This window comes from Cebus imitator, unplaced genomic scaffold, assembly GCF_001604975.1.
Source record: "Cebus imitator isolate Cc_AM_T3 unplaced genomic scaffold, Cebus_imitator-1.0 Scaffold31, whole genome shotgun sequence".
NCBI lineage: Eukaryota > Metazoa > Chordata > Mammalia > Primates > Cebidae > Cebus > Cebus imitator.
In genome coordinates, this window is record NW_016107346.1 from 2473736 (window position 1) to 2496556 (window position 22821).

The 22821-nt window shown below is 41.3% G+C and overlaps 1 protein-coding gene across 1 annotated transcript in view; it reads right to left on the minus strand.

The window, feature by feature from the left end:
- LOC108300952 (SLX4 interacting protein) overlaps nucleotides 1-22821 on the minus strand; it is a 197366-nt gene that overhangs the window by 101649 nt on the left and 72896 nt on the right. The window lies entirely within an intron of this gene.

Here is a 22821-nt window from a genome sequence, read left to right on the forward strand (position 1 = left end):
TATTAGATTTTTTTCCTGTTGCTAGTCAGTTCCTAGAAAAATTATATGGATCAACTGAACCGTAAATATCAAATTGATCCAGCTTAAAAAGATCAACATCTGCCAGGCGCGGTGGCTCACGCCTGTAATCCCAGCACTTTGGGAGGCAGAGGCAGGTGGATCACGAAGTCAAGAGATCAAGACCATCCTGGTCAACATGGTGAAACCCCGTCTCTACTAAAAATACAAAAATTAGCTGGGCATGGTGGTGCGTGCCCATAATCCCAGCTACTCAGGAGGCTGAGGCAGGAGAATTGCCTGAACCCAGGAGGAGGAGGTTGCGGTGAGCCGAGATCGTGCCATTGCACTCCAGCCTGGGTAACAAGAGTGAAACTCCGTCTCAAAAAAAAAAAAAAAAAAAAGATCAACATCATGTCTTTAGATCCTAATAACCCAAACAAGTATGGTAGCTAGCTTTTATCTGTGATATCCTTCAGGCCAAACAGCAGCCTAATGGATTACTTAAGAATCTAAATTTTTAAAAGGGTTATAGTAAGGAAGTACTTACATGCCTCATGAAATAGTGTTTCCTTTCTAAGTATTCATTATGGGTTCCGTTAAACACAAAGCTCACTTAGTTGACTGGAGTACTTACCTTCTTCCCAGTTGGGGAGGGAAAGGGAGGTGACAACCAAAGACTGGTCACAAAAAATTAAGCACTGGGTAGGGCAACAAGGATGCCCCTTAAAGTAGTTCTTGCAGAAAACTGCCGTAGTAGCCCCATATTCTCATTGCCCCTTCCTAGTGCAGTGCACTATTTCATCATACTCTCTAGTTTTACCATGTAACATAAACTCATCTCTAAATTATAAATTGTGTAAATATGTCATCGAGAAATGCTAAAATGCTCCTATTGAATATGAATTGTTTATCCCAGACCTCTAATGTTCTGTGCCCTAAGCTTCAGAGATATTAGATACTAAAATTTGATTAAAACCATATTCCTTGCCTTTGCTTGCCATTATCAGTGATGCAAATTCACACATGTGTTAGCTAATGAAGCAGCCAGACAGGGTTTCATAGGCAGAGAAAAGGCTGAAAGAAATCTTTTTTGCTGAACAGAAAGTGGCCCAACTGTGGGAAATGATATGGATACCCAAGGTAGTCCTCAAAGCCAAAACTGTAAATAAGGTTAGACCCTCACATGGTTCCATGGTCTGAGTATACATTACAACATTCTAAACCAAACATTCATTTCATTGTGGGGATTTATGCCAGCTGGCATAGCACAGTTGACCAATGTGAAAAATGAGCTTGAGTTTTCCTTCCTTGTAAAACTCAGTACATTTGTAGCATTAGCCCCTTACCAGAAGAGGGCAATGGTAGCCAGGCTGGCATTACTCACAAAGAACAAAGTTACCTGCAGCCAAGGTAACGTGTGCCACAGGAGCCAGACCTTAGGAAACAGTCTGCAGAACTGCTGGATTCTGAGTGTCGCACATGCAAAGAAACAAAGCTCTCTGCCTTTCCTTTCTCTTGGATGAACTAACAGGCGAATGAAAGATCAAAACTGTTCCAATATTTGTAACTGATGACACAGAAGCACTGCTCACTGCGACCAACTCACCACGTTTATTTATTCTTTTTTTGCTTTTTTAATAAAAAAGAGAGACAAGGTCTTGCTATGTTGTCCAGGCTGGCCTCAAACTCCTGGGCTCAAGTGATCCTCCTGCCTCAGCCTCCCAAAATGCTGGGATTACAGGTAAGAGCCACCAGCACCTAACCCTATTCACCACATTTTAAAGTTATCCTCTATCCTGTCTATACTAACTATAAAATGCTTCACATTCCATAAAACAAGGTGTGTTAAAGATCTCTGAGTGGTGAATTATTATGTAAATAGTATAGTAAGAAGTCCGCAAATCATAGATACCAAAAGAGCCATCCTACATTCAGGTTCGAGTTCACCCGCAGCGTCCTGGCTTTTCAGACTCCCTTGGTGGAGTCTCCAGCACCCATTTCTGCCTACTTTTCTCCCTCACTAGTGTTTCCAGGCTCATCTTTCTAAACAGCGTGTCTCCAGCTCAGGGTCTGCAAACTTTCTCAAAACAAAGCATTCTCCAAAATACGACATCCTTGTCTCTTTGAAACCATTTCGTCTGCTATGCAAGTTTGGTCAATATTTGCTTTTTATTTTACTTATTTATTTATGTTTTTGATACAGAGTCTCGCATGTCACCCAGGCTGGAGTGCAGTAGAGTGATTTCAGCTTACAGCAATCTCTGTCTCCTGGGTTCAAGCAATTCTCCGGCCTTGGCCTCCCAAGTAGTTGGGATTACAGGCATGAACCACCGCATCTGGCCAATATTTGTATATTTAGTAGAGATGAGGTTTCACCATGTTGGCCAGGGTGGTCTTGAACTCCTGGCCTCAAGTGATCCTCCCACCTTAGCCTCCCAAAGTGCTGGGATTACAGGCATGAGCCATCGTGCCAGGCCAATATTTGCTTTTTAAACATATTCATATCCAGTGAAGGAAAGAACTTATTTTTAGTTAATAAAATTCAGGCATAAGTGAGAGGTGAGTACCTGGGTGGAGGGGTAAGGACGGAGCATGAACGTGCATGCAACACAGGTAGTTACATTATTCTCTCCTGGTTTGGGAATTCATAAGACTAAGAATGAAACTTCTTAAGTTCATACCTTGACTCTTACTCTAAGCAAAACTACAAGTTCCTGGGCCAGACATGGTGGCTCATGCCTGTAATCCCAGCACTTTTGGAGGCTGAGGCAGGTGGATCACTTGGGGTCAGGAGTTTGAAACCAGCCTGGCCAACATGGCAAAACCCCATTTCTACCACAAATACAAAAACTAGGCCAGGCATGGTGGCTCACACCTGTAATCCCAGCACTTTGAGAGGCCAAGGCGGGTGGATCACCTGATGTCAGGAGTTCAAGACAAGCCTAGCCAACATGGTGAAACCCCGTCTCTACTAAAAATACAAAAATTAGCTGGGTGTGGTGGCAGGCTCTTGTAATCTTAGCTACTCGGGAGGCAAAGACATGAGAACGCTTGAACCTGGAAGGCAGAGGTTGCTGTTAGCCAAGATCGCGCCACTGTACTCCAGCCTGGTGACAGAGACTTTGTCTCAAAATAAAAAAAATACAAATACAAATACAAAAATTAGCTGGGTATGGTGGCACATGCCTGTAATCCCAGCTACGTGGGAGGCTGAGGCAGGATAACTTCTTGAACCCAGAAGGCAGAGGTTGCAGTGAGCTGCGATCGCACCACTACACTCTAGCTTGGGCAACAGAGCAAGACTTCGTCTCAAAAAACAAAACAAAACAAACAAACAAACAAACGCTACATGTTCTTTCCATACCTGCTCCCTCCTCCTGTTTTAACTCAGCCAATGGTGCTAGGACTTACCCAGTTCTGAGACTCTGACACTTTCCTTCCTCAGCAGCCATTTGCAACTCATCACCTCTAACCCCTTCCATGCCTCCAGGCCAAGCCACCACCTGCTCCAGCCTGGACTTCTGCCACCGTCTTCCACGGTCTCTCTCTCCAGCAACAACTCACATTCAATCTATTACCCATCTGTTGCCAGAGTGATCATGCCATGACATGCCCTGCCTCCACACCCCAAACCTCATCCCAGCTGAAAACCTTTGGAGGGGCCTTCCACTCCTCTCAGAATAAAGACTAAAATCCTAGGTAGCTGGTAAGAGGCTGACCATATCCCAGTATACCCAAGTCAGTTGCATTTTATACCTTTCTATCCAGGTATAATTATTAATAGCTCCCCTTTTGCTCTAAAAATTATCATGATTTTCTTAATGACCTATGTGGTCTCCTGCAAGTACATGATAACCTACAAGCCTCCGTGGTGAGGTCTGGCCCCTGCCAGCTTCCCCAGCACCATGCCAACCCACTGTCCCCTGTGTTCTGCTCCAGCCCTGCTGGCCTCTGTTCAAGCCCTTGTTTTAATTTATTGAGCATACACCAGACGCCAGCCCTGTGCCAGGAGCTGAACATAGAGCAGGACAAAGCAGACAGACCTTGGCTCTGCTGGAAGGAGCTCCCCATTCCTTCTTCCACCCCACCTTCCATCAGGCTCAGCCTTGACTTGAGGCTCCTTCTTTATGGAAACCTTCTAAGGCTCCAGACCAGGGTAGCCTACCCTTTTTATCTTGCAGGCAGCGTCATGTACCTCTTTTTGAAACAATGACTCAGGATTGCAATTTTTTTCCTGCTTCTGTGTGACTGATCTGACTGCCAGCTTCCCCCAGAGATAAGGTCTGCATCTATTTTTGTTAGTTATTGACAATTGATGCCCTAATGCTTACCAATGCCTAGCCCATAGAAGGTGCTCAATAAGTATATTGCAGAAAGGAAGGAAGGAGGCAGGAAGTACATGCTCACTCCCTAACTCAGGGCCAATACTCCTTCCTGGGTCACAGTGCAGCTCTAACGGTGCCCAGGGCCTTACAAATCCTCTAATGACCTTGGCTTCTGCCCTGTTTACCTCTACCCCTAAGGCACAAAGTTGGTTCAAGGGGCTCTGGGAGAAGTGACCCAGCATCCTCACCCTGCCTCAGCTGAAACAAAACTCTGTGCTCCATATGCAGACTCTCTCCCCCAGCAAAAGGCTGGAGGAAGTTCTGGGAACCCATAACTAAAGGAAAAAGGGAAGGCAATGTGAATATCAGACAACACAGAATTCATGGTGAAAATTTTTTTAAAAATAAGAGATGGCTAGGTACAGTGGCTCATACCTGTAATCCTAGCACTTTGGGAGGCCAAGGCGGAAGGATCACTTGAGGCCAGGAGTTCAAGACCAGACTGGGTAATATGGCAAAACCCTGTCTCTACCACAAATATAAAAATTAGGCAGGGTGGCATGTGCCTGTAGTCCCAGCTACTCTGGATGTTGAGGTGGGAGGATGGCTTGAGGTCGTGAGGCAGAGGTTACAGTGAGCTGAAATCATACCACTGCACTCCAGTCTGGGCGACAGAGCCAGACCCTGCCTCTGTTTTATTTGGACAAATGCAAGGCTCATTCATATAAGCAGTTTTCCCAAGAGGTTTTGAAATATTGAATTTTCTCCTTGACACAAAAATATTGCTTGCGGGCCGGACGTAGTGACTCACACCTATAATTCCAGCACTTTGGGAGGCCAAAGCAGATGAATCACAAGGTCAGGAGTTTGAGACTAGCCTGGCCAACATGGTGAAACCCCGTCTCTACTAAAAATACAAAAAATTAGCTGGGCATAGTGGTGGGCACCTGTAATACCAGCTACTCGGGAGGCTGAGGCAGGAGAATCACTTGAACCTGAGAGGCAGAGGTCGCAATGAGCCGAGATTGCGCCACTCCACTCCAGTGCAGGCAACAGAGTGAGACTCTGTCTCAAAAAAAAGAAAAAGAAAAAATTGCTTGTGGCTTATAAAAGTCCATTTCCCCCCCCCTTCACCTTCCATTTAGTATAAATTAAAATTTCATAGTTCAAATTTCAGCTTGGGACATGCACCCATCTTGGAGAGGGGCACTAAAAGAATGTGAACCCCTATTTAAGACACTGGTTATTTTAACTACAATATGTAACCAGGGGACCTGGGGTAAGGTGAGGACTAGAGATGGGTTGCGTTTTTATGAAATCATCCACATGACAACACCCTGCTGCATGTGGCTGCACTATGTCCCAATCAAGGGTAAGCCAACAGGAGAGGGGACCACACAGCCAGGTCCTCCCCAACATGAGGGACCCTTCCCTTCTTCATGTCACCTCCCCAGACAGAGGGCCCCTTCAACGCACCAACCTACTGACGGTGCAAAGACTAATTTTTTTAAATTGACAAATAATTGTGTATATTTATGAGGCACAATGTGATGTTATATGTATACACTGTGGAGTGATTCCAAGCTAACGAACATATCCATCCCCTCCCATACTTATGATTTCTTGGTGGTGACACCAATCTTTTGATTAGCTGTTTTGAATTCAGTAAACTAAATATAGATAAAAGTTTTTATATTTTCCCATACCACCGTGGATCGTTTAACCTCTGTCCCCACCTTGACACATTCCCACAACTATGGAGACCACTGCAGTCAACGACGAGATAGCTGATGACTCAGATGAGACCCATGGTAAAAAAAAAAAAAAAAAAGCAAATTATTGCTGGCAGTTGCAAACCAATGTCAGGGATGTGATGTCAGAAACTTATATTAGAGTTAGAGGAGATAAAGCAGGGCATGTGTAGTGACGTAGAATAAAAGCTATAAAGAAATGAAAACTATCCTGAGAATCCAACAGCTCACATGTACAGGAAAAAGCCCGTAAAGTTTTCTCCTCTGATACACCACATTTGCTTCTATCTCAAAGGCTTGGGACCTGCTGTTCTCTCTGCTAGAACCATTTTCTCCAGACCCTAGGAGGTAACTCTCTCTTTTCACCCAGAGTTCAACTTGAAAGTTCAAGGCTCTCTGACCATCTTCTTTAAGCAGGAACCACCTCCAGTCACTAGACACCAAGTTACCGTCTTTTATTTTCTTTGTCACATGTCTCAGTGTCTAAAATTATCTTGTTTCTTTCCTTGTGCGGTGTCTGTCTAACTCTGCCTGAAATGTCACCTCCATGAGACCAAGGACTTTGTCAGTCTTATTCAGAATTGGGTCGCCACAGCTGAGAACCATTCCTGGCACATGGGAAACAAGGAATAAACATTTATTGAACAGGTATAATTTTTAAAACAGCAAAGAGAAACACAAGAATCACAGAAGACTGAACCCACTTCTTTCAGCCCATGTCAGATCAAGGAGGCAAAGACAAATAAGACTATAGGGGACATATAATAGATAATGTTGGTCCATGAGATATATCCTAAACCCTATACAATGAAAGCAGAGATACATCATGTTTCCAAGCATTTATGAAACGGTATCTGTCCATCTACGTTTTTAATCTTCCAAATGAACTTCCCTGTCAAGTCATGGCAGGTAGGAGAAGGGGTGAGGGTCTAATCCCACAACAAGACATAGCAGCTGTGATGGGTGGGGAGAGGTGGGCATGTGATGATCCTGGAACAGAAGTCAATGCTGGAAGCTTGGCAGCGGCCTGCTATCTGTCTACTAGGCCCATCCACCTTCGTGTCACATTGCCCAGTGGGCTACCCATGTGCAGTCTAAACAGGGAGATATGATATAACCTAGTTAGCACAGGAATAAACTTAAATATGTTTGTAAAGCTGAGAAATCCACAAAAATATGCTCCTTATATACCACCGATGTACTCTTTGTAATAAACATCTCATGTATATAATATGATAAGCTGTGTTAATCAGGGTTCAGCATTTATGCTTTTTTGCAGAATTCAGCTGCAAAGTTGATTTTTTGGAAAAGTATTGGGAATTTTTATTTTCTACCTTAGAGTCACTTTAGGAACAAAACCCCTTTTTGAAGATTTGTTTCAATAGCAAAATTAATTTTCTTTTTATAATCAAATCAATTTTTAAAGCAAGATGGAAAAAGGCTTACAGCCTCTATACTAAAGCCTGTGCTCATGCCATAAATAATTTATAGCAAGTTGGTTGCTTCTCAGTGGCAGGCTCAAATTCCCATTTTAATCAAAATCGATTTTGCAATCTCTTTCTCAATTTACATGTGGTCAGTGAGCTTCTTACCAAATGAGCACTCAGACTCCATAGAAATGTGCACTCTTCCCAAATTCCTAACACGTCAGGACATTGTTAACCACTGGTGATCATTTTCTTCTACCCTCTGATGCTCTCAACTTCATCAAAGGTTAACATCATGGCAGGAGCCCCAGAGGGAAGTCAAAAGCTAAAAGCCACAAAACACCAATGGAACTATACTCACTGATATTTCCAAATGTGTAAACAGACCTCACAAAGAAAAAAGCTCAAAGATTCACTGGATTATATATATGTACAAACTCATACCAGAAACTTTGAAAGGACCAGCTGGTGTATTACTGTGCTTCAAATCTCCAACCAGTATGTCTGAGGCTGCACCGCCTTACTCTGGGGCAGCCAGCACAGGCAAGCCTTCCTGCACTATTCTTTCCCAAAACATCCTAAATTCCCTTAAACAGTAGGTAGGCTGAGTGTCAGCCTGTTCAGAATATGGATCCCCAAAACTTTTGAGAACCACCATGCTCTATGTCTGAGAGCTGGCTCAGCAGCTGAGACTGCAACAGAGAGAACGAGAATCCTCAGGCTGCCAACCCTGCTGGTCTGCTCCCAACTTCTGCTCCATAGGTGGAACCTTTGTAGTCTGCAAATGGTCTTGGACTTCTTCATTAGCAGAGAAATGAAACAATTACCAAACTGAGGGCAGAGATTCAAAATGCTTCCCAAACTCATGAAATTCTTCTAGCACTGAGAACTTTGTTCATTTTGGCTTGAGTTGGTTTATATTCAGGTGGATTAGAATTGAAAGAAATATTTTCTATGATAGCAATTATGGGAGAGGGTCCTTGAACCTTCAATAGTTTTGGTGTTCCTTTCTTAGAGATATGGAATTCTAACAAAAGTAGGATTAAAGAAAAAAAAAAAAGAATGTGAGTAATCAGAATCACTTTTTTTTTTGAGATGGAGTCTCACTCTGTTGCCCAAGCTGGAGTGCAGTGGCGTGATCTCAGCTCACTGCAACCTCCATCTCCCGGGTTCAAGCAATTATCTAGCTTCAGCCTCCCAAGTAGCTGGGATTATAGGCGCCCACCACCACGCCTGGCTCATTTTTTTGTTATTTAGTAGAGATTGAGTTTCACCCTGTTGGCCAGGCTGGTTTCAAACTCCTGACTTCAAGTAATTCACCCGCCTCAGCCTCCCAAAGTGCTAGGATTACAGGAGTGAGCCACCGTGCCCGGCTCAGAATCACTTTTTAAAATGCCATTTATTTTATCTGGTTCCGCCACAAGGCTAATGAACATAAGATTACATTACAAAAATTAAATGTCTCACGTTAGCATGACAGAAAAATCAATCTACTGACTCCTCCTAAAAATTGGACTTTTAAATGTTAAAGCAGTAAGTAAAATCTGAATCTACTTTTTAGTCTTTAGACATCATCCTAAATTTATTATTATAAAAAATAGAGAATATGGAAAGCCAAACAGACACGGAAAGCCAAACAGACACAGAAATCCATCTGAACAATTCACTGATGTATCACTAACTTTCTTTCCTTGCACAGATTAAAATAAAATAATACGCAAATATTGCCATGTGTTTAAGTCATGTGCATAAAGGAAAGCTCAGGGAATATCAACTTTGAGCTGGGCTGCATTTGGTTACATAGTTTGTGAGTATCTGAAATGTTTGCATCTATGTTTAGAAGAAAAATCCCAAATAACAGAAACATCTAATGTGACAATACAGATATGCTGAGCCTAGGGCAATATGGCCAGTGGGGCAAACACTGGCCAGCCACTCTGGTTGGGTGTCGATCTTCATGTGGGTATCAAAGATTTTCCCTTCTGAGTCTTCAGGCTGGGGCAAACAAGTCTAGGCCCTCCTCCATTGGGCTGGTACATAAGGAGACAGGTCTAGGGCTTACTCCAAAGAGTCAGTCTGGTATAATGACAACACATTCCTAGGAATTTTTTTAAAAAAAGAAAAGGAAAATTCCAAGAATATGGCAAGGCCAGTGAAGTTTAACTTCCACAAGCCTTTTTACTTCTAATAAAATTATTTTCTACTTCATAAATGTTAGCTGTTGCTTTTGTTATTACTCATGAGTATCAGATAAAGGAAAGGGAAAATAGGCAGGAGGATGAGAGACTGTGAAAGGTGCAAATCCCACCTGAATGATTCAGCCTCAACATGAAAATTAATTACATTTCAAAAATGATGATGTTTATCAAACTAATGTCATGTCCCTACAGAAGGTCCATTTAAGCATGAAGTTTATTTTTTCCTATTGCTTTCATGCTTTCTTGTTTTGATATAAATTCAAATTTCAGAAAAGTTGCAAGAATAGCACAAAGAAAACTTTTGAATTAAATTCCAAGAGCTTAAAACCATTTTTTAATTAACTGCAAAAGTTAAAAATAAAACAAATTCTACTCTTACCTGACAAATGGTTACACAACAGCCATGATGATCAATTACTTAGGAAAGGTGGAACCACCAGGCCTGTCAACATTTTTTTTTTTTTAAATTGGAACACGCAAGATAGAGGATGACATTTGTGACCCGCTCCCAGGAGTGCACAGATAAGGCAGGCTGGGGGTTATATGTAATTACAGAGGCACCAGCTGTCCCTCTGCACTTTTCTTTCCCAAATGAAAAAGCAGGATGGAATGCAAATGAAAAGGAGTAATTAAATTAATGAATAATCTTAAATGTGTGTCAATCTTTATTTTGGAAAGAAATCGCTGAAAACTTAAGTACTATATTAGTGATCACAATTTATTCAAAACATACCGCACTGTAAATTATCACTCTAACAGAGATGATAATTTCGGATTCCAAATTATTCCTCCTTATTAGATGAATCCAAGAGAACTTTGTAAGAATACCCCAGAGAAATAATTTTGAGTATAGTCAAGTACCCTGAAACAAATGAAAGCAATAAAACATCTCTAAAGACTGAAGACTACCTTCCATTTCCCTTGTACCTTATAAAAACATCTTCCTTGGGGATAGGATGGAGTAAATTTTTACAGCAAGTAGTAAAGGGGCTCATATGGGATGCACTGAGAGGATTCTGTAGAGAGTTTAATGCCTGGCTTCTTTGCTCTTTGTATCATAAAGCCACTTTGCATCCAAAAGCCTGCTCGAAACACCTCTGGTTGGTAAATCATGAAACATGTCTTCTGACTAGTCCCCTCTGCACCTTCCACATGTGTCTAACATTCCTGCCAGAGTTGCTCTTTGTAGTTTTAACTCCTTACTTCTATGGCTATTCAAGGATGTATTTAAATAATATGTTAGGACCCACATGGGCAAGTTGGCTTTTCTGGCAGAAATGTGGTCTCTTTAAGGGACAGTATTTTGTTTTCATGGCTTTTATAGAGCCAGCGCCTAGGTCCTACTTTATGGAATGCTTATCTGTTAAGTGAACAAATAAACCAGCAAAATACTGATGGTGTGCGATTATCATGGCTAGAGATAATATATCTTTTGATTATCAACATACAACACATATCTTAATGGGTACCTTGCTTTGGTTGCACCTGTGAATAGCCAGTACATTCCCATCTGGGTAACAGAGCAAGATTCTCTCTCTCTCTCTCTCTCTTTTTGAGATGGGGTCTCTGTCACCCAGGCTGGAGTGCAGTAGTACAATCTCAGCTCACTGCAACCTCTGCCTCCTAGGCTCACGCAATCCTCCCACCTCAGCCTCCCAAGTAGCTGGGACCACAGGCACACACCACAACACCCAGCTAATTTTTTGTATCTTTTGTAGAGATGAGATTTTACCATGTTGCCCAGGCTGGCCTCCAACTCCTGAGCTCAAGTGATCCACCCACCTTAGCCTCCCAAAAAGCTGAGAGGCATAAGGCATAAGGCACCACGCCCAGCCTGACGCCCTGTCTCTGAGAGAGAGACGAGGGAGGGGGAGGGGGAGGGAGAGAATAGATTTCTGTTGTTTTAAACAATCTGGTTGGTGGTAATTTGTTATATCATCCATAGGAAACGAATACAGAGGCCTACTAAAAACAGAGCAGATCAAAAATAATTTGATAGAGACAACATCTGAGTGGCAATCTTGAGGACATGTTTCTGACATAGCATATGTCAGAAACACTACTAATTTTATTTGTTAATGAATTATATCCTAGCCCATCCTAAAAAGGATCATGGCAGTTGAAAACCCAAACCCAATGATTTTCATACACCTGCCTGAAAACTGACTTTTCATGCTTTGCTGAACCAAAGTTGAGAAAGAGCTAAATTACAGTTGAGAAAAAGCATGATTTCCAGAGTGGGAACCATGCTGTTTCTCAACTATAATTTTATCACCTCAATAGACATCTAGATTGATGACTAGGCTTTTACCAAGTAGAATATTGAGGAAGAACCCTCAAGTCTAAGGGAAGAGAGTGAACAAATGCAGAGGTGTGAAAGTGCACTGTGATGTGCACATGAAGGAAGGAGGGTATGATGGGGGAATATGAGACGTGAGATGCAGGCTAGAACAAAGAGATCAGCTGACAGGCCAGTGAGGGTCAGGGACTTCATGGAGCAGCGAGAGGCCCTTCTGCTGCTCAGCTCCAAGAATGCCAGCAGCAAGACATTTATCATGAGACCCCCAAGTCCTTACCCCACATCCACATTCCTTCTCAGAAAGTTACTAGAATTGTGTTCAACCAAACAAAGGAATAAATCAAGACAGTGGAAGGCATAAGAAAAAGAGAATCTAACACAGAAGAGAGATGGAGGTTAACAGAAAATGACGTCTGTGCACTGAGCTTTGAATGCAGTTGATCCAGAAAGCAGCAGAGTGTCATCTCCAGGAAGACACGAAGAAATGTGCTGGTTCATTACCTGATGGGTTTGATTGTGGGAAAATATTGTTTGGAAGAACTTTATAATTTATTTGAATAATTCTGAAGGAAAATAGTGATAGAAAAAAAGAAAACTATTACTATCCCCTACTCCACCAAAAAAAGAGACAACTCCAAATTCCAGGAAAAACAAACCATTATAACAATGAGAAAATGTATTCATGGTATATGGTTTAGCTAAGCAGTAAAAATTCTTACATAATTATAATAATATAAACATTAAATACAGATTTAACTTAACATTGTTAATACAACTATGGAAGGGAAAGGAGGGAAGCTTCTGTGTGAGATGATGGAAAGCGAGAGGTTTAAGTGCTAAATTTCCATGTAGAGAAAGTCAATAGATAACATCGAAATTGGCAAATCAAATTCCCGTATAAACAGGTAAAAAGAGGTGTCTTCTGGAGTACAGGATTTAGGAATAGGAAGAACTGAAGGCAGGAGTTCAATACTTTTCCTTAAAATCTTTGTGGTGCTGTTATTTCATATTTTAAATGATATACACATAAAAATGACAAAAATACTAAAATAAAGAAACCACATTTAAAAAAGAAAGATAAAGTGGACCAGACGGTAAAGATTTCTATCTTTCTATTTTTAATAATGTGCTAGGAACATTTTCTCTAAAAAACAGGATAAATACACACAGGACCACCGGCTCCAAAGGGGAGGATGGGTGCAGAGGGGAGAAGCTAAAGACAATGATACTAGCTGAGGGGCTGCTACGCAGTCTTAGCAACAGGAGATGACAACGTGAACCAAGACAACGGCAGCAGAAATGACGAGAAGAAGTGTCTGAAGAACAAGCAAGTATGACTGAGCAGGAGATGAGAATTCTGGATGTACTCAGCTTCAGATGTGAGCAAGCATGAATCATTATCTCACTTTCAAGACCTGTAGACTGAGGCTTTGAAAAGACAAGATCAAATGGCAGAGCCCAGTCCTTCTTGACACTGTGCTGACTTCTGTACATACATCACTCAGCTAATACGTTTGTAGCTCCATTACCAACCTGTATCCCCACAGGTCAAATAAAAACTTAAAAGCAACTCACAAAATTATTGATTATTTTAAACATCAAAGACATTTTTACACATATGGCAAACTCAATTTCCTATTAAACCTCTTCTTTCTGACTATTTTCTTATCACCACTGAGCAGGCTCCTGGGAGCCCTGTGTGTTTCTGACTTCATCCCAGGCCTGGCCGCAGCTGACGGAACAATCATTTCATGTTTCTCGGCAACGTGGAACTAAGGCAGGGCGGGTGGTCAGGAGTGTCTCCCTGCATGGCTATGCCTGTCACCTGTAAACCTGGGCAGTGCAGAACCAAAACAGAGCCTGAGAGGAGTCCAGTTGATTCCCAAAGAGCAGCAGCCAAGAAAAACGCCGCCAAGGGTCCTCCTTCCCTGGAGTTCTAAAAGCCATCCGTGTAACTGTGTAATCAATTCCAAACGGACACAGCCAGTCCACTTTACCAACCCCAGGAGGCCGGCAGCTCTCTTCCCTCACAAAGCCCCAGGCCTGACGCAGGCCTGCTGCTGTCACCAGGCCTTTCACTTTCTCTACACCTCCCAACTCAATCTTAGGGCCATGAGCCTGCTAGTCCCCCAGCCAGCCCAGAAGGCTCTTACATTAGACCAGCCAATCCCCACCTTTGCAGGTCCATGTCAGACAGGAACAAGAACAAAAAATAACCAAACATCACTGCCTCCTCCTACCAATTCATTTTTTACCCTCTCATATCCTTTAAAAAAATGGATTTAATAGACTCAATTAAGAATTTGGTTGTAGCTAAGTGATAATGTGACTTTTTGTTTATATAGTGAGGCAATAGTTAAAAAAAGATTTCTTAGTCTGCTCATGATTTTAAAGCTTAATATGAGCTTCTCACATAATACCTTCTCCAGCAGACAGTTCTGATGTATCATCTCCTGCAATAAATTATTCAATCATTCATTAAATCAGCACTGGGTGCTTGGTGCCAGGCACCATGCCAGGCCCCATGGAGGATGGTGCGAATACCCAGTCTGGTCCCTGTCTTCTATGGTGCTTACAGTCTCATTTTAGAAAGTCATTAGCGTTTAATGCAACATTTACAAAGGTGAAGGATCTAGTGCTTTATTTATCCTATAATTAATCTTTTTCCATATAATGTCTGCAGACATGAAGAAATAAACACAAAGGCATTTGACTATGTCTATATACAGTGGTCAACTGAAAGAGGGAGAAAAATTTAGGCAATTTAATAATTATAACAAAAACCAGTTAAATGTGATTTTACTCCTCTTCCTGCTGCAAACTGGCTTATGTGGCCTGTTATCATTAGAAACAAATTTCATATAAACTTCCACCAGGCGGAGAAAGCTATGAGCCTATCTCTCAGTGGCTATCGCAGTATCTTGTGGTACAGTGTCCCTTTCAGGTAGAAACCAGCATTAAGATCCATCTGGCCAGAGAAACAGTCCCCACCTGCTCCATAAACTTACCCACTGGCCCATCCCATGCCAAGAGGTCTGCTACACAGGAACAATATGATCTCTGTTTGCACTTAAGGTTCAGATATGCACATAGGCAGGTCAAGCAAAATCGGGGAAGAATAGTAGGACCGGAGACTTAGAGGCTAACTGGCAAGGAGACTTAAAGGCTAAGTGACAGGATGATCAGGGCTTGGAGAGAGCTTAGCGCAGTAGGGAAGAGGGTTTGCACCCAGTGAGGTGGATGTGACATGCTGTCTGTCCTACCAAATTCTTATTCACAGAAGGGCGAAGTAACCTGTGGTGGGATCCTCTTCCCCACCAACAGGCCATGCCATTAGGTAGAAGAGGTGGTCATTTTACGGTTATTGCAGCTGGGCTGTTGTGGCATAAATGGATGAAAAGATTCAATGGCTGGGAAGAACAAGGAGGGTTCTCTGTGAGAAAGAGGACCAGTAGCAGCCAGCTGGGCTGATATGCGAGCACATTAGATGACCTCCCTCTCTAGGACCAAGTGAGGGAAGGGCATTTTAATGAGGGTAAGGCACATGGGTAAGAATACAGCAGGTCAATAAAATCCAGGTTTTAGCTGCATGCACTGTCACTGGTACCCAGAGTGGAGACCAGGGTCATGTGTCTTCCTCCCTCCTATATGCTTCTCTTTGCTCCCTGCTGGGCTGTTTGGCAGGGAAGGGAAAGGGTCAGCTAGCATGCCACCTCCACTCTATGGGTTTGTATACTTTTTCCACATATATTGTATTTTAAGAAAACAGTGCATAGCTTTAAAGAGGGAAAAGAAAAGGTTTGAAAACACTGATTTCTTTCATTGAGAGTGTTAGGAGGGCTTTAATAAGTCTTTACAAAAAGAGTTAAGATCCTCAAAAAAGCCAACATTAAGAGAAAACTAATAATGTCATTACGTTCATTAATTGCAACACAACCTGCATTTTCTATTAAGAGTAGAAGATCAAAACAGACATTTTCCAGTTTTATCTTACTAAAGATTATCTCTAATGCTTGCAAGTTACAGCACATTTCACCAAGCCCCTATTCAGCGACCTGCTCTGTTCTGTTAAGCCCAACTCTACCCCACCTCCAGGTGCCACTCAATCTTAGTGATCCTCATAACTTGCCACAGCTGCTTCTTCCTCTCCCAGGGCTGGGTTCATAGAAGCTCTATATAGTTCCACTTACTGTGCAAGAGTTTGACCAGCCCATAGAATGAAGCTTTCTCTTCTTGATGGCAGGAAAAGTGGGTCCTGGGTCCACTTCAGTACTGTATTCACTAAAAACATCTTAACTTCAGTCTCCCCTCTGGAAAATCTGAAGGGGCTAGTCCTGATTATGGCTAAGACCACTTCCAGATTTTTTTGTTGCAAGGAAGTGGTCAGAGGTCAGTCTTAAAGACAGTGCCCTGGCCAGGCATGGTGGCTCACGCCTGTAATCCAAGCATTTTGGAAGCCAAGGCAGGCAGATCACCTGAGGTTGGGAGTTCAAGACCAGCCTGACCAGCATGGTGAAACTCTGTCTTAAAAAAAAAAAAAAAAAAAACAGTGCCCTAACACATTCAGTGTATTTGTATTTCAACATGTTACACAAAACTGCTTTATAGAATCTTGATATGGTATCATAATAGATTTCCTGGCTAAGTGAGGCAGTGTTACAAGAATAAGACAAAAAGAAAGATATCAGATTTTCAAAAATATCACTGATACACAGATTTTTTTTTTACTTATTAGACATTTTTAGAGATATAAATATCATTTATAAGCACAGTCATTATAATGTGTTTTTAAAAGCAAATCAAAGGGATTAAGCTGTTAAATCCTGGATCCAGCAGGTATTCTATTCTCATAGCATATAAGGTAATAATTATTCTATCTGTATTGTGACAAATGGATTTTTCTATATAATAGTGTTTTCCGGGTAATGGAAATTTACTCCTTTAAGCATTTCATGTCCATAAAGAGCATCGGGCACAATGCCAAGCACAAAGCAGCTGTTTAGTGGCCTCTCTTCAAATCAAGAGATTTGAAAGAAGGTGAAAGGGAGGGAGGAAGAGAGGCCAGTCGCTGGGGAATGCCATAATAAAGTGATGTCTCCATGTGATCTTGACTCACGTAGGGCCTTCTGTAATCAAATTAAATGATACATACTTCAGATCTCTACTAATTATGGATTGATTTTTTTAAAAAATCATTTACCCACCTGTCCCCTTAGCTAACTGGCACTTCTTATGGCTCACAGTGTGCCCATCTCTGCACTCCCTCGGGTCCAAAATTTAAAAATTTTCAGATTATCTGTTGTGCCTTAGAATGTCAAATAGCCAAGCACTTTAGAATTGTATGTAAAAGAGAAGTAGCCTCTGAATGAAGACAGATGTGGTGAGGAAGGAGCTGGGGCCTCCGTGGCCATATTTGGAGATATAGCACCACTTCCGGCCTTCTTGGTTTCTTGGTGACTTGGTTCCTAGAGTTTTAGTCCTCATGAACAATAATACTGCCACTCAGAATAAGACAGCAGCTTTTGACTCAGCATTTTAATTGAATGTAATTCACTTTCAGTAGCCTTGAGCCGGAAAAGAAAATGCTAATTAATTAGCTCAAGGATATTAGCTAAGAAACCTCACTAGTCTGGGCATCAGGTTCCTTGACTGTATGTAAATAATCTCCTACAGAAAAATCCACACTAAGCTAGGAGGCACAGGAACCCATGTAGGGAGAAGAGAGGTGATGGGAGCTCCTAAAAGAAAAGCAATTTGAAGCCTCAGGAAGACAGCAATCATGAAGAGTGACCAGCCTAGAATGAATGGAACAAGAAAGAAGAGTCTAGGAAGGATGACTCACAGAACAAAAACACGGAAACACAATGGGAAAAGACAGAAGAGAAAGGCGATCTGCCATGAGAAAAGTGGACTTGCAGGAACTTGAAAGAGGTGCTGGAGAGTAAGACAGATCAGCAAGGCGGCTGAAGAGAGCAAGCAAAAGAAAAGAGGGGTGGCAGGTAAGCCGTGGTGGCTTATGGCTGTAATCCCAACACATTGGGAGGCTGAGGTGGGTGGATCACAAGGTCAAGAGTTCAAGACCAGCCTGGGCAACACAGTGAAACCCTGTCTCTACTAAAAATACAAAAATTAGCTGGGTGTGGTGGCACGAACCTGTAGTCCCAGCTATTCAGGAGGCTAAGGCAGGAGAATCGCCTGAACCCAGGAAGTGGAGGTTGCAGTGAACCGAGACCACACCACTGCACTCTAGCCTGGGTGACAGAATGAGGCTCTATCTCAAAAAAAAAAAAAAAAAAAAAAGAAAAAAAAAAAAAAAAAAAACAAAACAGACAAAAGAATAAAAAACAAAAAAAAAAAAAAAGAGGGGTGGGAATCAAGGAGAAAGGAAAGGTTATCAGAGTGCCTGGCTCAGGAGTAAATACTGTCATAATAACATATCATCATAATAATGAAAAAAAAAGGAATTTCTATTAAAATGTGTCAAAATTCAATACACCAAGTTGTAACTAATCCTTCAGAAACTGCCATGTAAGCATGCTATTTATAAGTATGGAGGTAAAAACCAGAAGAAACAGCCAAAGAAATCTATAGAGTGATAGCTTCTGGGGAGTGGGAAAAGAGGACAGAGGGGAGTAGAAGAGGGAACTATTATTTTTCTTTCAAAGTCATAATATGATTCCAAGAATTAAAGGGATAAAGAATTTTAAGAGGAAAGAAAAGAAAACTATGTTCATACAGATGGTGTTGGGACAACTGAATAACCACATGCAAAAGAATGAAGTTGGGCTCATTCCTCAAACCATACACAAAATTAACTCAAAATGAATCACAGATCTAAATGTAAGAACTAAAACTACAAAACTCTTAAAAGAAAACGTAAGAGTAAACTTTCATAATCTTGGTAAGGCAATGACTTCCCAGATATGATACCAAAAACAAGTGACAAAAAGAAAAAAATAGATAAATTGGGCTTACCAAATTAAAAACATTTGTGCTTCAAAGTACACCAGCATGCAAGTAAAGAGACAATACAGAGAATAGAAGAAAATATTTTTAAATCATGTATCTGAACAAAATATATAATAAACACTTACAATAAAAAGATAAATAACCCAATTAAAAAATAGGCACAATGTTTCAATAGACATTTTTCTAGAAAATAAACAAATGGTCAATAAGTCCATGAAAAGATGCTCAACATCATTAACCATCAAAAAAAGCAAATTAAAACCACAACTGAGACACAACTTCACACCACTAGGATAGCTGTAAACAAGACAGACAGTAGCAAGTGTCGGCCAGCATGTGGAACCATCATACATGGCTGGTAGGGATGTAAAATGCTACAGTCACTTTGAAAACAGTTTGGTAGTTCCCCAAAAAGTTGTCACCATATGACTTAGCAATTCCACTCCCAGGTATATACCCAAGATAAAAGAAAACATGTAAGAATATAAAAAAACTTTTACACAAACATTCACAGCAACATTAGTCATAAAGAAACAATCTAAATGTCCCTCAACTGATAGATGAGCCAAAGGTGATATATCCATACAATGAAATATTATTCATAGAAAGAAATGAAGTACTGAACAGAATATACTATGACACGGTTGAGCCTTGAAAACATTTTGCTAAGTGAAAGAAGCTAGTCACAAAACACTACATGTTGTATAACTCCATTTATATGATAGGTCCATAAAGGGCAAATTTTTATAAAGACAAAAAAGTAAATCAATGGTTGCCGAGGGGTAGGAATGAGAATAGAGAAGAGGAGAGAAGAGGAGAATGACTGCTGATGAGTGTGGGGTTTGTTTTTTTTGGGGGGGAGGCAGTGACAAAATGGTATAAGATTAGATTGTGGTGATGACTGCACAACTCTGTGAAGACACTAAAAACAACTAAATTATATACTTTACATGGAGGAATCTTAATATATGCATTATATCTCAATAAAGCTATTTTAAAAGTCAATAAGGCAATGATCATTACATAGATGTGAATATTTGTCAAAACGTATCCAACTTTTGCAAAGACTATGACAGTGAAAAGAAAAACTTATCCAAATATACACTTACATGGGTACATTTTATATGTAAATCACACCTCAATAAAGCGCATTTTTTATAAAGTATCTTCAATGAGATAATTTTACCACAGTTAATTGATAAAAATGCTACTTTCAGAATACCAGGCAGGAAAGAATATCAAACTCATGACTACCTTCCTATGGCCAGCATTACTCACCTGTGTTAGGCAAACATTTTCTGTCTTCCTTAGAAAAGTCTCTAGGCCAGGCATGGTGGCTCACACCTGCAATCCCAGCATTTTGGGAAGCCAGGTGGGTGTAACACTTGAACTCAGGAGTTCAAGACCAGCCTGGGTTACATGGCAAAACCCTGTCTCTACAAAAAATACAAAAATATTAGCCAGGCGTGGTGGCTCGCACCTGTGGTCCCAGCAACACAGGAGCCTGAGGTGGGAGGATCACTTGGGCTGCGAGGTGAAGATTTCAGTGAGCTGAGATCGCACCTCTGCACTCCTGCCTGGGTGATAGAGTGAAACCCTGTCTCAATGACAACAACAACAAAAAGACTAGTCTCTAGTGCTGGGTGGAGAATGGTCATCCACAGTGGCAAGACTCTCAGTTTCCAGCAGGAAAGTAACAATGTCCATTTAATCAATGTGTTCCTGAAGTTAACAAGTATATCTTCCTAGAAGAACATTAATTTTTCTAAACAGAACTCCTTTTTTTCCCCTTCAACTTTTATTTTAAGTCCTGGGGCACATGTGCAGGATATGCAGGTTTGTTACATAGGTTAAGTGTGTGCCATGGTGGTTTGCTGCACAGGTCAACGCATCACCTAGGTTTTTAAGCACAGCCTCCATTAGCTATTCTTCCTGATGCTTTTCCTCCCCCTGCCCCTCCCAACCCCCAATATGTCCTAATGTGTGTTGTAAGCAGAATTCTTAATTTGTAAACTACTATTTATTTTCAGTTTGCCTTTTGGGAGAAATACAATTTCACCTTAAAAACATAAAGCTTTACTTCTGGAAGGACCTTGTATATGGCAAATCCCTTATTTGACAAAGGCTGAAACTGATGAAAGCCTAGAGAAGTTAGAAGGCTTTCTGGGGGATGCAGGGATGATAAATTGACAAAGCTGCTGAGCACCAGTCCAGGTCCCTTCTCCGCACCTCCAGGGACAGTGGCCCTATCACCAGCACAGATGGAGGGCTTCCTAAATACCCAAGACGCCCTCCTCACTTATTCCTCATATCAACCCTACGCAGCAGGGCTATTAGCCAGCGCTCCAATTTGCTGATGAGAAATGTAGGTACTGAGATGTTAGCAAGCAGCCTACAGGCAAAGAGCTAGGAGCGCAACTTGGGCCTCTCATCTGTCTCCTCATCTGTCTGAACTTCTAACGCATAACATATGTCCATCTCCCTAAAATCAATGCTTCAAATTTTCATTTCTTTTAGTAAATGTTGCCATATTTCATTTCGAGTATGTGGGAAGATATTTATACATCACCTCTGTTAGAACACTCTATCCCCACCTTGAATCAACTTCTGGCCTATGTACATACTTTGTCTTGAATCTGGTCCCTCCTCTCATCTGTCCCTAAATTTTCACCTTGTCAAGCCAGACTGAGGGGCATGGCAGTACCCCTGGTTTCTGACGGTGTTATAAAACACAAGCATGACCTTGACATTGACCCTGTGAGGGTTCGATGACAGTCTTTCTGGTATGGTACATATGGAAACAAGAACCAGTAAGAGATGGGGTTCAGAGAAAAGATCAGTTTAAAACAATTTTATAAATTCTTAGGAATGCTTTTTATATGCTAAGGCTTGACAATGCAAAATGATCAGAATGTTCACACATAGTTCCTCCCGTGCTCATTCAAATACATTAGTCTAGCAGGTTTTAAGTGGCAGGTTGACCTAAAAGATAATCTTGACCTCAAAATAAATCTATTAAATACTGTATAAATTGAAGGAAAAGAAAAGGAGACCTCTCTGAGAAGCAACACCATATTTGGACTGAGGAATCCACTGGGATGTAAAACATAGACAAAATCATGGTCAACTTTAGAACAAAGCTGTAACAGCACAGACATTTTTCATTCTGTTAAACAGAAAGATGAATAAAAGCCAATGGAGACAACCTAAGCCACTTTGAAATTTCTTTGCTGCTGCCAGAAAATTCCTTCTGAAAAAATCATAGCAGCAAACTTACTATTACTTGATATTTCTATCATAGCTGTCTTTGATGGGGTGAGCTTCTGAGGTTTTCCTTGTTAGACCCATCTTAATGAAGAAGGGCTATAAAGCAATGAATCTGATTTGTTATAAAACATCTCAGAGACACTTAAAAACAAGCACACATCTCAGAAGGCAGAATGCTCATTTCTAAGTACTGTCTTATCATCTATCTATAATTGATTAATAAGGTGATTTTCTCTGAGCTGAAAAACTAAACTTACTTTCTCTGAACTAAAAAAACTAAACCTTCCCTCAAAGAATAAAATCTTGAAAGCACTGACATTTTGTTTATGTGTGTACCTACCTGTGCCTAAGAAGGCAGACACTATGCCAGACACTAAGGTGCAGATAAAAAGGCTCAGCCAGGTGCAGTGGCTCATGACTGTAATCCCAGCATTTTGAGAGGCTGAGGCAGGTGGATCACAAGGTCAGGAGATAGAGACCATACTGGCCAATATGATGAAACCTTGTCTCTACTAAAAACACAAAAATTAGTTGGGTGTGGTGTTGCATGCCTGTAGTCCCAGCTACTCAGGAGGCTGAGGCAGG